The following is a 12,053-nucleotide window of genomic DNA, read 5'->3' as shown; positions in this document are numbered from 1 at the left end:
ACTGTCAGGAAGTTCTTCCTAATGTTTAGGTGGAATCTTCTTTCTTGTAGTTTGGATCCATTGCTCCGTGTCCGCTTCTCTGGAGCAGCAGAAAACAACCTTTCTCCCTCCTCTATGTGACATCCTTTTCTATATTTGAACATGGCTATCATATCACCCCTTAACCTCCTCTTCTCCAGGCTAAACATGCCCAGCTCCCTTAGCCGTTCCTCATAAGGCATCGTTTCCAGGCCTTTGACCATTTTGGTTGCCCTCCTCTGGACACGTTCCAGTTTGTCAGTGTCCTTCTTGAATTGTGGTGCCCAGAACTGGACACAGTACTGTACTCCAGGTGAGGTCTGACCAGAGCAGAATACAGTGGCACTATTACTTCCCTTGATCTAGATGCTATACTCCTATTGATGCAGCCCAGAATTGCATTGGCTTTTTTAGCTGCCGCGTCACACTGTTGGCTCATGTCAACTTTGTGGTCAACCAAGACTCCTAGATCCTTTTCACATGTACTGCTCTCAAGCCAGGTGTCACCCATCTTGTATTTGTGCCTCTCATTTTTTTTGCCCAAGTGCAATACTTTGCCATGCAACAACATCCAATGTCTTTGCCATGCAACAACATCCAATCCGAGTTGTGACCATCTGTTCCTCTACGCTCTGGTAATTGACAGGTGGGTGGGACGCTGTCTACCTTTTTAAAGTGACTCATCAGGGGTTGGGTAACCCAGGACCTGGGTCCACCAGCTGAATCTAGTTCACTGCCCCATAGAGCCTAAGGGGAGGATGCTCCATAACTGGGGTGCTACCAGAGAGAAGGCCCTGCTGCAGATCTCTGCCCAAGAAGCTCTCCCTGTTGATGGGACCGCAAGCAGCGCCCCTCCCTCGCTGACATTAGGGGGCAGGCTGGCTGGTATGGGGAGAGGCATGCCAACCAACACCAAAGTTTTATCCTGCATCTTTGTATCCACAGTTTTTTTTAATTATTGTACCCCCCCAAAAAAAGGGGGGGGGAAACAAGACAAAAATACAAACAAAACAGTGATAGAGATAATATTAATTACAAATCAATAAAGCAAAAAGCGGTCCTTGGACTATAGACCTGATCTCCCGTCCATTCCTTGTTTCAATTATCTATTATTTATTTCCAATACACATTTTTATCTTAAATTAACTAATTATTGATTTATCTTAGATTTCATATCTGTCAGAGCTGCTTGAAGATCCTAGCTCACAGAGGATCACGCTAGCCAGCGATCATTAAGTAAAAGTCTTTATTGAATTACAGTTTCCATTCCCACGCTGCTGCGCGCAACTCTACGTCTAGTAGCTAGATCGGCGAAGCTCCGTCTGAGTCTCCGCCCCGTGTGCACCAACTTAATATCCTAGCCTTGCTCCACCTTTTCCGCCTGACTGTCCTCCTCTGGGTCCCTCTACCCCCCGGGGCTTCTTCCTTCCGGGATTCTTCTGACGCTGACCCGGACCCTCCTGCCTCCTTGCGCCGGGCTTTAGGACCTGGTTCCCTTTCGGGGCTGCTTACTGCGCCGCCTTCCTCTGCATTTGAACTTGGCGCGCGCGCCCAACCTTCCACTTTCCTCTTAACCGTTTCTTCGCTCCCCGATGGAGGTGTGGCCACTCCTGACTCATGCCCTCCCTCCTGTGGTGAGCTGCCAGCGCTTCCCCCCTGGCTCCTTTCCTCTTCCCTGCTTCCTGGCGGTGACGCTGGTCCCGATTTCCAGCTGCTCTCCTCTGAGTCCCCTCTGGCTCTATCTTCCTGGGGTGCCCCCCTAGACTCCCCCCTTGCCCTGGCCACTGGTGCTCCTTTCTGTGAATCCTCTGATTCACTGGAAAGACTAGGAGATCTCGGGTCGTCGTCATCACTCATCTTTTCTTCTGCCTCCTCCCCTTCGCTCTCTGTTTCCTCCCTTGCCCGTGCCTCTGCTCCTAAACCCCTGACCCCCTAATACTCTGCTCCTAAACCCCTGACCCCCTGTTTGGAGGTTCTAGCAGGGGAGCGCAGCTATCGTATACCCTTGACCGAAGAACGGTACACTCCTTCTATCTGGGATGGTCGTCCTCTTCCACCGAGCGCGCAGCTTCGGGAGGGACGCACATGGAGCGGTGAGGGAGGAAGGGGACACCCGCCTAGCCAGCCAGATCAGCCGAATCAACCCTGGCGATCAATGGGGTGACAGATGTCGCAGCCAGATCGCCCTCACATCCTCCTCACAATTTCAGGAGAAATTGAAGCATAAAGTAGAAAATTGGTTCCAATACCGCCAAATAATGGAATTTTTTAAACAGGACAGGAAAGTCGGTTTCCAGGTGGAAAAATCAAAATTAGAAACTGAACTGTTAGAACCCAACACTAAGAATTTATCTAGAATGTACAACTTGTTGTTGAAATGGAACACACAGGATGAAACAGTTAAATCGGCAATGATTAAGTGGGCTCAGGATGTTGGACACAATATTATGTCAGCTGACTGGGAATGGTTATGGAACACCGGTATAAAATTTACGGCATGTAATGCCTTAAAGGAAAATATTATGAAAATGGTATACAGGTGGTACATGACCCCAGTCAAGCTGGCAAAAATCTATCATTTGCCCGATAACAAATGTTGGAAGTGTAAAGAGACTGAAGGTACCTTTTATCACCTTTGGTGGACATGCCCGAAGATTAAGGCCTTCTGGGAAACGATCTATAATGAAATGAAAAAGGTACTTAAATGTACCTTTCCTAAAAAACCAGAGGCCTTTCTCTTGGGCATTGTCGGCCAACTGGTGACAAAGAAAGATAGAGCTTTTTTCATGTATGCCACAACAGCAGCAAGAATACTCATCGCAAAGTATTGGAAGACACAAGATTTACCCACTTTGGAAGAATGGCAGATGAAAGTGATGGACTATATGACACTGGCCGAGATGACAGGCAGAATCCGTGACCAACGAAAAGAGACGGTGGAAGAAGAATGGAGAAAATTTAAAAGCTACCTTAAGGACTACTATAAACTTAATGAATGCTAAAATGTCGTGGTTTTCAGAGACAAAGGGGTACAGGGATATAAGGTTAGACTATAAAAGAGGACTAAGATGATTGAGATTGGAAAGTAACAATTGGGAGTTGCTAGTTGAACTACGGACATTGGGATGCAGAGAGGGGGGGTATGGGGAAGTCCAAGAAAAGAGGTTTATGAAAATATGTTTGAAACTATACGTGTATGTTTGTCATTTTTAATGTTTGTTTGTTTTTCTTAAAAATGTTGCAAAACCAATAAAAATTTTATAAAAAAAAAAAAAAATAAACCCCTGACCCCCTAATACACATTTTTATCTTAAATTAACTAATTATTGATTTATCTTAGATTTCATATCTTTCTTAAATCTACTACTAAAGTTATTCAAATGCTGCGGCAGTTTAAACTACTGTAATTGTTTATCAAATAAACTTTGAAGACTTCCCATTTTGAGATATATTCCTGTTTTGGTTTGTTCTTTATTTTTTCTGATAAACTATCTAGTTCCACATAATTTGTTAACTTTTGGATCCATTCATAGGTAGAGGGGATTTCATCGCTCTTCCATTTTGTAGCGATAAGAACTCTTGATGCCACTGTGGCTTATAAAAATATACTCTTCATTTTTTGGCGGGATATCCAAATCTGTGATCCCCAGGAGATAAGCTTCTGGATTTCTCTTAAAGGAAATTGTTATTATTTTTTGTATTTCTAAGTGCAACCCATAGCCATAGCTGCCAACCTTTCCCTTTTCTTGCGAGGAATCCTATTCTGAATAAGGGGATTTCCCTGTTAAAAAGGGAAACGTTGACAGCTGTGCCCATAACTGCCATCCCCATACCAGTCTCATGAGCAGCAGCTGGAAACTCACCAGCTAGGGTGGTCCGGAGGCAGTTTTAGGTAACATGACCAGTTTGGCCAGACTGGATGCTGCACTCCGGGGGCGGGGAACAATATTGCAGAACAGACTGAGAGAGGAGGAGTGGGGAACCAAATTTTAGCGCCACTGAAATATGAAAGTCTGCCACTGGATGGTCATCTATTAAATAAATCCTTATATCTGTGCCTTCACACATATAAAATACATAATGTTCTATTAAAAAATAAATTAATACCAACTCTTTTTGCTAACATTGTTGGGTCTGTGGCCATCTCTATAACCATTACACTATCTGTATGTATGTATATTTAAGAATATGCATACATCCATATAGCCAATAATCAATACCACATGGATAAGCTGCTATTCATCATTAACCGTATAATATCTATTTAATGGGAACTAATGAATGGGTATTAACTTCCTTCTTCTGTCTTCCATTGCATACGTTATCACAAAATATGTATTTCAATCCATCTTTTATTTTAATGTCTGCATTTCTAAAGGGCACCACAAAATTCAGAGAAGTGCAAGGATAATTACATCCTGACCCATGCACTTTGAAAGGGGCCTTGACAGATTCACGGAGAAGGCACTCAGTGGCTATCAGCCATGATGGCTAAGTCCTACTGTTGGAGGCCATATGATTCTGAATACCTGTTGTTGGGTATCACAAGAGGGGAGAGAGCTGCTCTTGACCACAGCTGGACCAGGTGGGTCTGTGGTCGGATCAGGCAGGGCTCTTTTTATTATTATTTTAATCTGGGAGATGCAGATCAAGTTAGTTTGTGCTGGAATGAACAGAAATTGAATTCCACAAGCATTGCAGCAAACCTCTAATTGAGGAATCTTACCATGTGAACAGCTGACATGGTGTTTTCCAATTACTGTTGCCACTTTATTTTCCAGCTTTGCTCTTGTGCCTCTTAACAAGCAGCCTGACAAACAGGAGTTAAGCAGGTAAAGATTTTTCCACTCCTATCTTCCTGATTGGCTTCACCTGCTTCATTTCTTTGCATGAGATTCCGTTTAGAGTTGCTAACCTGCTGGCAGAGAGCTGAGCACAACCTTAGGAGGGTGGCTGCTTGTTGGCTAGAAAAAGTAAGAGGCAAAGCCAATTCCTACTTTTAAAAAGAAAATACTTTGGCCACCTCAGGAGAAGAGAAGACTCCCTGGAAAAGACCCTGATGTTGGGAAAGATGGAGGGCACAAGGAGAAGGGGACGACAGAGGACGAGATGGTTGGACAGTGTTCTCGAAGCTACAAACATGAGTCTGACCAAACTGCAGGAGGCGGTGGAGGACAGGGGTGCCTGGCGTGCTCTGGTCCAGGGGGTCACAAAGAGTCGGACACGACTAAACGACTAAACGACTAAACAACAAAAACAAAATGATCCGGAACCTCAGGCTTGGGAGGCTCACTGTGGCCCCTTCACCCTTTCTCCCCTACCCCTTTTCTCAACCCCCCATTGCACTGGGGACCCCCCCCCATTTCTATGCCTTGCCTTCTCCTCTTTTCTGCAGCTCACTTTGTGCTCACCTCACACAATTATATACCATATTTCTCGCTCCATAAGATGCACCTGACCATAAGACACACCTAGTTTTTAGAGGGGGGATGCAAGAAAAAAAATATTCTTTAAAGGGAGCGCTGAGCAGAGGCTGTATGCATCTAAGATGAACAAGAACAAGCCCATCAGTCAGCTTGTTCCGTTAGACAGCTCATTTGATGGCTATTGTACATATATGTGTATTTGCTTGATAATAAAGTATCTCTTAAATTTCAGGCAACCCCTGATTCGCATGGGGGTTGCATTCCAGGGAATGACCCTGGGACGTCTTTTTTACGCACAAAGCATCTGCTCTGCCATTGAGCCACAGATAGTAGGCTATTTAAAATTGCTTTGTGGATGAAGAATTGTGAAAGAGTCTCCTAATAGGGGCCAGAATTACCATCTTCTTCTATGGAAAAGAGATTTCCCCACCTTATTATTTATGGAATTTATATACCACCCTATACCTGGAGGTCTCAGGGTCTCACAGAACAAAATTATGGTGTGTGTTTTTGGTCTGCCCTGTGCTCTAGGAATGCAATACAATGCAATACATAAATAAATATGTTAGGGAATTGTAAATTTTCCAGTAATATAAGATCCTACTGCCCAGGTTGTACCCTGGTCAGGTACCTCTGTTTACCTCCAGCTCTGCTCATAGGCTTTGAACAAGAGGCTGAGACGCAGTAATGAAGCAGGTGATGGATTTCCCCTCATCTTTTATCTCCCAGCCACACTTGCGAATATAAGAAGAGCCCTGATGGATCAGACCAATGCATAGGCGCCGACTCCATGGGGCTTGAGGGGGCCCGAGCCCCCTCAAAAATTTGTTTGGGGGGGCTCCGCCCCCCCAATAATCTCCGACGCCCCTCCAGCAGAGCGCCGGAGATTATTGAAGGCTTGTAAACCCTTCAATAGAGTCCCGAAACCCCTCAATGAAACATCAGGATTTCTCAAAGAACCATCGCTGACCAATGGGCATCGTCCAAGGTGAGAGGCAGCCAATCCGAAGTCAGGAAGCAGCAGCCCCGTGTCTGGAGCACGCGATCCGCCAGGAGAGCGCAAGAAACCGAGAGCAGAAAGCGGGGAAGAAGCGCGCTACAAAATGTAGCAACAGCGGATACAATGTTTCCTCCTGTTTCCTTGTTTCTTGCAAGACAGAAACAGAGGGCGATCCAGGGCTCCCCTCCCTCCCTCCCTCCCTCCCTAGCAGAAGGTCCTTGGAGCTGATTAATAGGCGCAGCACGCTCTCCCCTATTCGCTCACGAGGAGGCGGCGCCACTTTATTTGCATATTCATGAGCTTATTTATTATTCATGAGCTTTCCCGGGCCCCCCCAATATTTTTTATAAGTCCGCGTCCCTGGACCAATGGCCTGTCCAGTCCAGCCTTCTGCTTCCCACAAGGAGGCCTAAAGGCAAGGAGTGTGGGCACAGCAGCCCTTGTGATGCCTGCGTGCCAAGCTGCTGTTAATGGCACAGGGGCAAGAAAGAGCCTGAAGCAGGCTGCTGTGTCACAGTTATTTGGGGGGATGGAGGGGGGATGAGGCTGCCTTAATTTCTTTTGCTGGCCTCCGGGAGTGAAAACAGATTATAAATCTGTCTCCTATTTCAATCAGAATCACCGACTGATCAAAACCAGCCCCTGGCCTGCCCCTATGTCTTTAATGGCCACTTAATCTGCATCAAACGGTGTGTGGAGGATTTCAGAGCAGGGAGGGAAACAGGATCAGTGGCAGATCTACTATGAAACTAATGAAGCATCAGTTTCAGGCCCCTAATCCTGGAGGGGTCAAAGAAGCAATTTTAGTCCACTTGCTTAAAAACTTTGTGTCTAGTAGACCCAATTTGTATTGCACAACTCAAATTGATTAATTTTTGTTGTTGTATATTTTTCAACAATCCTCAAGCTTTGAGAATCATTAGCACAGATGATGGAGAGGTGGAGTGTCACGGTATAGCGGTTTTAAGCAAAATCTGAGATTTAGTAATTTTTTAAAAAACACACCAATTGTGGTGAACTGTTATGGAACAACCGCACTGAAGAAGATAACTGTGGTTACTCATTGTGAAGGGGCCCCAATTCAAGCTTCAGGGCTTCAAACATGTATGTCCGCCACTGCTGCCAATACTTGTATATCAGAAGGCTCAGAAGATGAATGTGGCCCTCCAAACCTTTCTCTGGCCCTCCAAATTCTGTCCAGGCCACACTGCTCCCAGGCCCTGCTTTGCACCCCAAGTGTTTTTGCCTGGCTGCAATGTGTCCTACAACTCTGATTGGAATGGAACTCTGCCTGAATGGAAGATAGAGAAGGGGATGTGTGTGAGTGAATATAGAAACTAGCAGATTACACCAAGATAAAATTTACATTTGTTGCTTCACCCCCTTTTGGCACTGGCCTCCAGCCTTCAGAAGGATACCCTCCCCTAGAGCAGGCCACTGTGGATCATCCTTCTATTTGAGGACTAAAGAGCTGGTTGCAGAATTAGCGGCTTTTCCCGGCATATAGATTCAACTTTGCAATTTCTAAGCCTCATGACATCTCCAATAGCAGAGGAATAACTTCCATCCCCACTTCCTTCTGTGCCATTCAGAGAAAGCGTCAGTTGCTTAATGTCTGTGCCTCAGGCAGAGCCAGTTAAAAGGTGGCAATCCTGGTCACCACCAGTGCCCAGTAATGTTTCCTGAATTAGCAATATAACCAGCTTCCAAGTAATGTAAAGGTAAGGGTACCCCTGACTGTTAGGTCCAGTCGCGGATGACTCTGGGGTTGCATGCTCATCCTGCTCTATAGGCCGAGGGAGCTGGCATTTGTCCACAAACAGCTTCCAGGTCATGTGGCCAGGATGACTAAGCCGCTTCTGGCGAACCAGAGCAGCGCCTGGAAACACTGTTTACCTTTCCGCCAGAGAGGTACCTATTTATCTACTTGCACTCTGACATGCTTTTGAACTGCTAGGTTGGCAGGAGCTGGGACAGAGCAACGGGAGCTCACCCCATCGGGGGGATTTGAACCACTGACCTTCTGATCGGCAAGTCCTAGGCTCTGTGGTTTAGACCACAGCACTACCCGCGTACTGCACCCTTAAGTTCAGTGATACTTTCCTGATTCCATTGGTTAATTTCTAAAGAAGAGGTGAGGCAACCAAAGGTTTCCTGAAATCCCTGGTCCCCAGTTCCAAATTTTCTCACTAGCAAGATGGAGGCAATTTGCACATGCTCATTAGGTAAAGGTAAAGGGACCCCTGACCATTAGGTCAAGTCGTGGCTGACTCTGGGGTTGCGACGCTCATCTCACTTTACTGGCCAAGGGAGCAGGTGTACAACTTCTGGGTCATGTGGCCAGCATGACTAAGCTGCTTCTGGCGAATCAGAGCAGTGCACGGAAGGGCCGTTTACCTTCCCGCCGCAGCAGTACCTATTTATCTAATTGCACTTTGACGTGCTTTCGAATTGCTAGATGGGCAGGAGCAGGGACCCAGCAATGGGAGCTCACCCCGTTACAGGGATTCGAACCACTGACCTTCTGACTGGCAAGTCCTAGGCTCTGTGGTTTAACCCACAGCACCACCCACGTCCCACCCGGACATGCCCATTACTTTTACACAAAACATTCCACAGCTGAACCTCTGGCAGTGGCAAGGTTGCAGGGTTCAGCTTTGACTCATCTGCAAGAGGACTAGAGTCCCCATCCCCACCCCTTTTAGCAGCTTGCATTTATCTGATTTTGCCCAAGTTCCCCACAATTCAGCTCTCACCTTTGGTTCCTTGAAGCTGTCAGCATGGGACAGCAGTCACACTCTGGGAAATGGCTTTGACAGGCTGGCTAAACCAGGTGAGGGGAGCCGATGGGTCTCAAACCCTTGGTGAGTTAGGAACTTCCCCTGCATGGGAAAACAGGCTCTGGAGGATTAAGCAAATAGTGGGTCACATGGTCAAGAAGGCGGCTTCCGCATGTGCTGTAGAGGGAAGTGAGGGGCAGATGGGGCTTGTCAACCTGGAAGGTGGCCCATTTAGGAGAAGGAAAACTGATCTTAAACCTCCACTGTGTTTTAGCTAAACTCATTGTGAGAAAGGCTTTGGCAGTAAACCCCCAGGAAAAATCCATGTCCACTGCCTTGCAGGACATCTTCAGGAGAAGACAAGGCTAAGGAGTAAATCACACACAAATCACGCTTACTCCTTGTATGCACAGGAGCCAACCTCTTGGGGCCAAGGTCCCTTCCACCCCCAAAAATAAAATATTTAAGGGGGATAGTTCCCCCCCAAAAGTGGATGGACATTGTCATTCAAATGGTGTGTGTCTTCTGATTGATTATGCAGGGTGGGGCTGACCTCCTCCCCATGATTTGTTCAAGTTGGCAACCCTGGTTGTACACCTCCTCCCAGCAACACTTGCAGCCCTGCTGGAGCCAAACATCTTGCTCTGCTTTCCTTTGGACCACCTCAGCTTTGGCCGAGAGGGGATCTTGTCATCTGAACAGCCCAAGACCTCCATACACACTGCCCAGGTTTGTGCCCCGGGGAGGTCACTTCTGTGTTGCTAACACAGCGAAAACAACGTGGGAGGCAGCAGCTTTGAGTTACCAGTCTCTGCAGCAGATGCTGTGATGCTCCAGCAGTTTGACTTTACCTCTGGAGGCACACTCCATTGTCTCTTGAGACAGATGGGTGCCAACACCAAAAGTTCTGGGTAAACAGGAATAAGATCTTGCTGGACGAGCACATTGAATTGTAGGCCATAGCTATTGTGAAGGTTTAGGTTATTTACAAGTGGGATCTGAAACAAAAGAGTGCAGTGCAGAGTGCTCCCCATTAGGACTGCAACCCACCCCCTGCTTTCCTGTCCCCCACTACAACAGTGATCATTGAGCTCTTGGCTTCTCTCTTAGCCCCACCCCTCCCAAAATGTTCTTATCTTTCTGCAGAAATTGAGCTTACCCAAGGCTGTGTGTGGGATGGTACTATTTTGGCTACACAAGTAACAGCACTCACAGCCTGAGCATCAGAAATAGAGGGAATTATGCACAGCCTTGAAGATGATGAGTGTCTGACAGCACCATATCCGTGAGGGCTCTCCAAACTCTCTTGACGTCACAGCTATGGACCAGGGTCCTACTCTCAGATGTACAGGTGCAGGCTGTGTGACGACTACCCACCCAGGAGGGCAATGGATTCTTGAAAGGGATATCCTGATGCAGCCATTTTCATGCAGCTATTGTTCAACAATTGAGAGACAGAAATCCATGCCAATCTATTTCAGCTCATCTAGAGATCTACCAGCAGAGGTGTAGTGGTTTAGAATAGCAGGGAGCATAGATGCGGAGCTTTGAACCATGGAAAATATGTCTTCTCACCCTTTGTGCTGATTGGAGCCAACCAGAGGGAAAGAGGAGGCGAGAGAGCCACTGGCTCCCAGGGCCACCCTGGAAAAGAAAACTGAAGAGGAGTTGTTCCATTTGCTCCAAGGCTCAGCATTTAGGAACACTGGAAAGACAAGGTGCTTTGGTTTCAAGAAAAGGATGTGCAAGTTCTGAGAAAGGCAGGGTTACTTAAAAGGAAAATGCTGCTCTGAAAGCAAATATTGGAGCAAATCATTTGCCCAACCTTAAAAAGGTAAAGGGACCCCTGACCATTAGGTCCAGTCGTGGCCGACTCTGGGATCGCGGCGGTCATCTCACTTTATAGGCCGAGGGAGCCGGCGTACAGCTTCCAGGCCATGTGGCCAGCATGACTAAGCCGCTTCTGGCAAACCAGAGCAGCACACGGAAATGCCGTTTACCTTCCTGCCGGAACGGTACCTATTTATCTACTTGCACTTTGAGGTGCTTTCAAACTGCTAGGTTGGCAGGAGCAGGGACCAAGCAACGGGAGCTCACCCCGTCGCGGGGATTTGAACCGCCGACCTTCTGATTGGCAAGTCCCAGGCTCTGTGGTTTAACCCACAGCGCCACCCGCGTCCCTCATTTAGTCCCTCATTGCCCAATCTTAGAAGGCTGTATAATCTTAAAAAGCAGTGTGGCTGTGAGTTGTGTGGCTGTGACCAGGCCTGTGCAGAGCTTGTCTGTGGCCTGGGGTGAGAGTTTTGTTAAAATAAAGTTATAAACTCAAGCAAAAAAGTAGCTGGTCCCTGGTGGGCCCCCTGGCAAGCTTTGGCCTCTGAGGCCTGGGGCCAGGGTCCCCAGCTGCTCCTCCCCACGGCCCCTTTGCATGGGCTTGGCTACGACTATCATGAAGAGATCCTGCAGTTTGGAATTTCATAGAATCATAAAATTGTAGGACACAACTCAGTCAGGCCAATACACCCAAGGAGGACTCGAAGCCTGAGCAGGGGGAGAGGAGTTCTGAGAGCTGGACAGAGAGGGGCACTTGGCCCCTGGACCTGAGGTGCCTCATCATGGGCCTAACCAAAGGGGGGGGAGCTGCCCCCAATCAATCAAAAGCAGCACAAATCGGAGGTTTGGCGCCCCCCCCCAACAAAAATCCTGGCTATGCCCATTATCCCCATCTCCGATGTTGAGAATATGGAGCGTGATGGACTTAGTAAAAGGCTGTGCAGCAGCCAGACATTGATAGCACATCTCTTGCCAAAGAATCCTGGGAACCGCAGT

General features: G+C 47.3%; 1 protein-coding gene across 1 annotated transcript in view; it reads right to left on the bottom strand.

Moving 5' to 3' along the window:
* Positions 1–12,053, bottom strand: part of LOC310699149 (histone H2B 5-like) — a 960,349-nt gene that overhangs the window by 85,067 nt on the left and 863,229 nt on the right. The gene's annotated exons all lie outside the window — the stretch shown is intronic.

This window comes from Podarcis liolepis, assembly GCF_965112155.1.
Source record: "Podarcis liolepis genome assembly, chromosome: 2".
In the NCBI taxonomy this organism is placed as follows: Eukaryota; Metazoa; Chordata; class Lepidosauria; order Squamata; family Lacertidae; genus Podarcis; species Podarcis liolepis.
The sequence above is the reverse complement of the archived record's forward strand: the minus strand, read 5'-3'. Positions and strand labels throughout refer to the sequence as shown.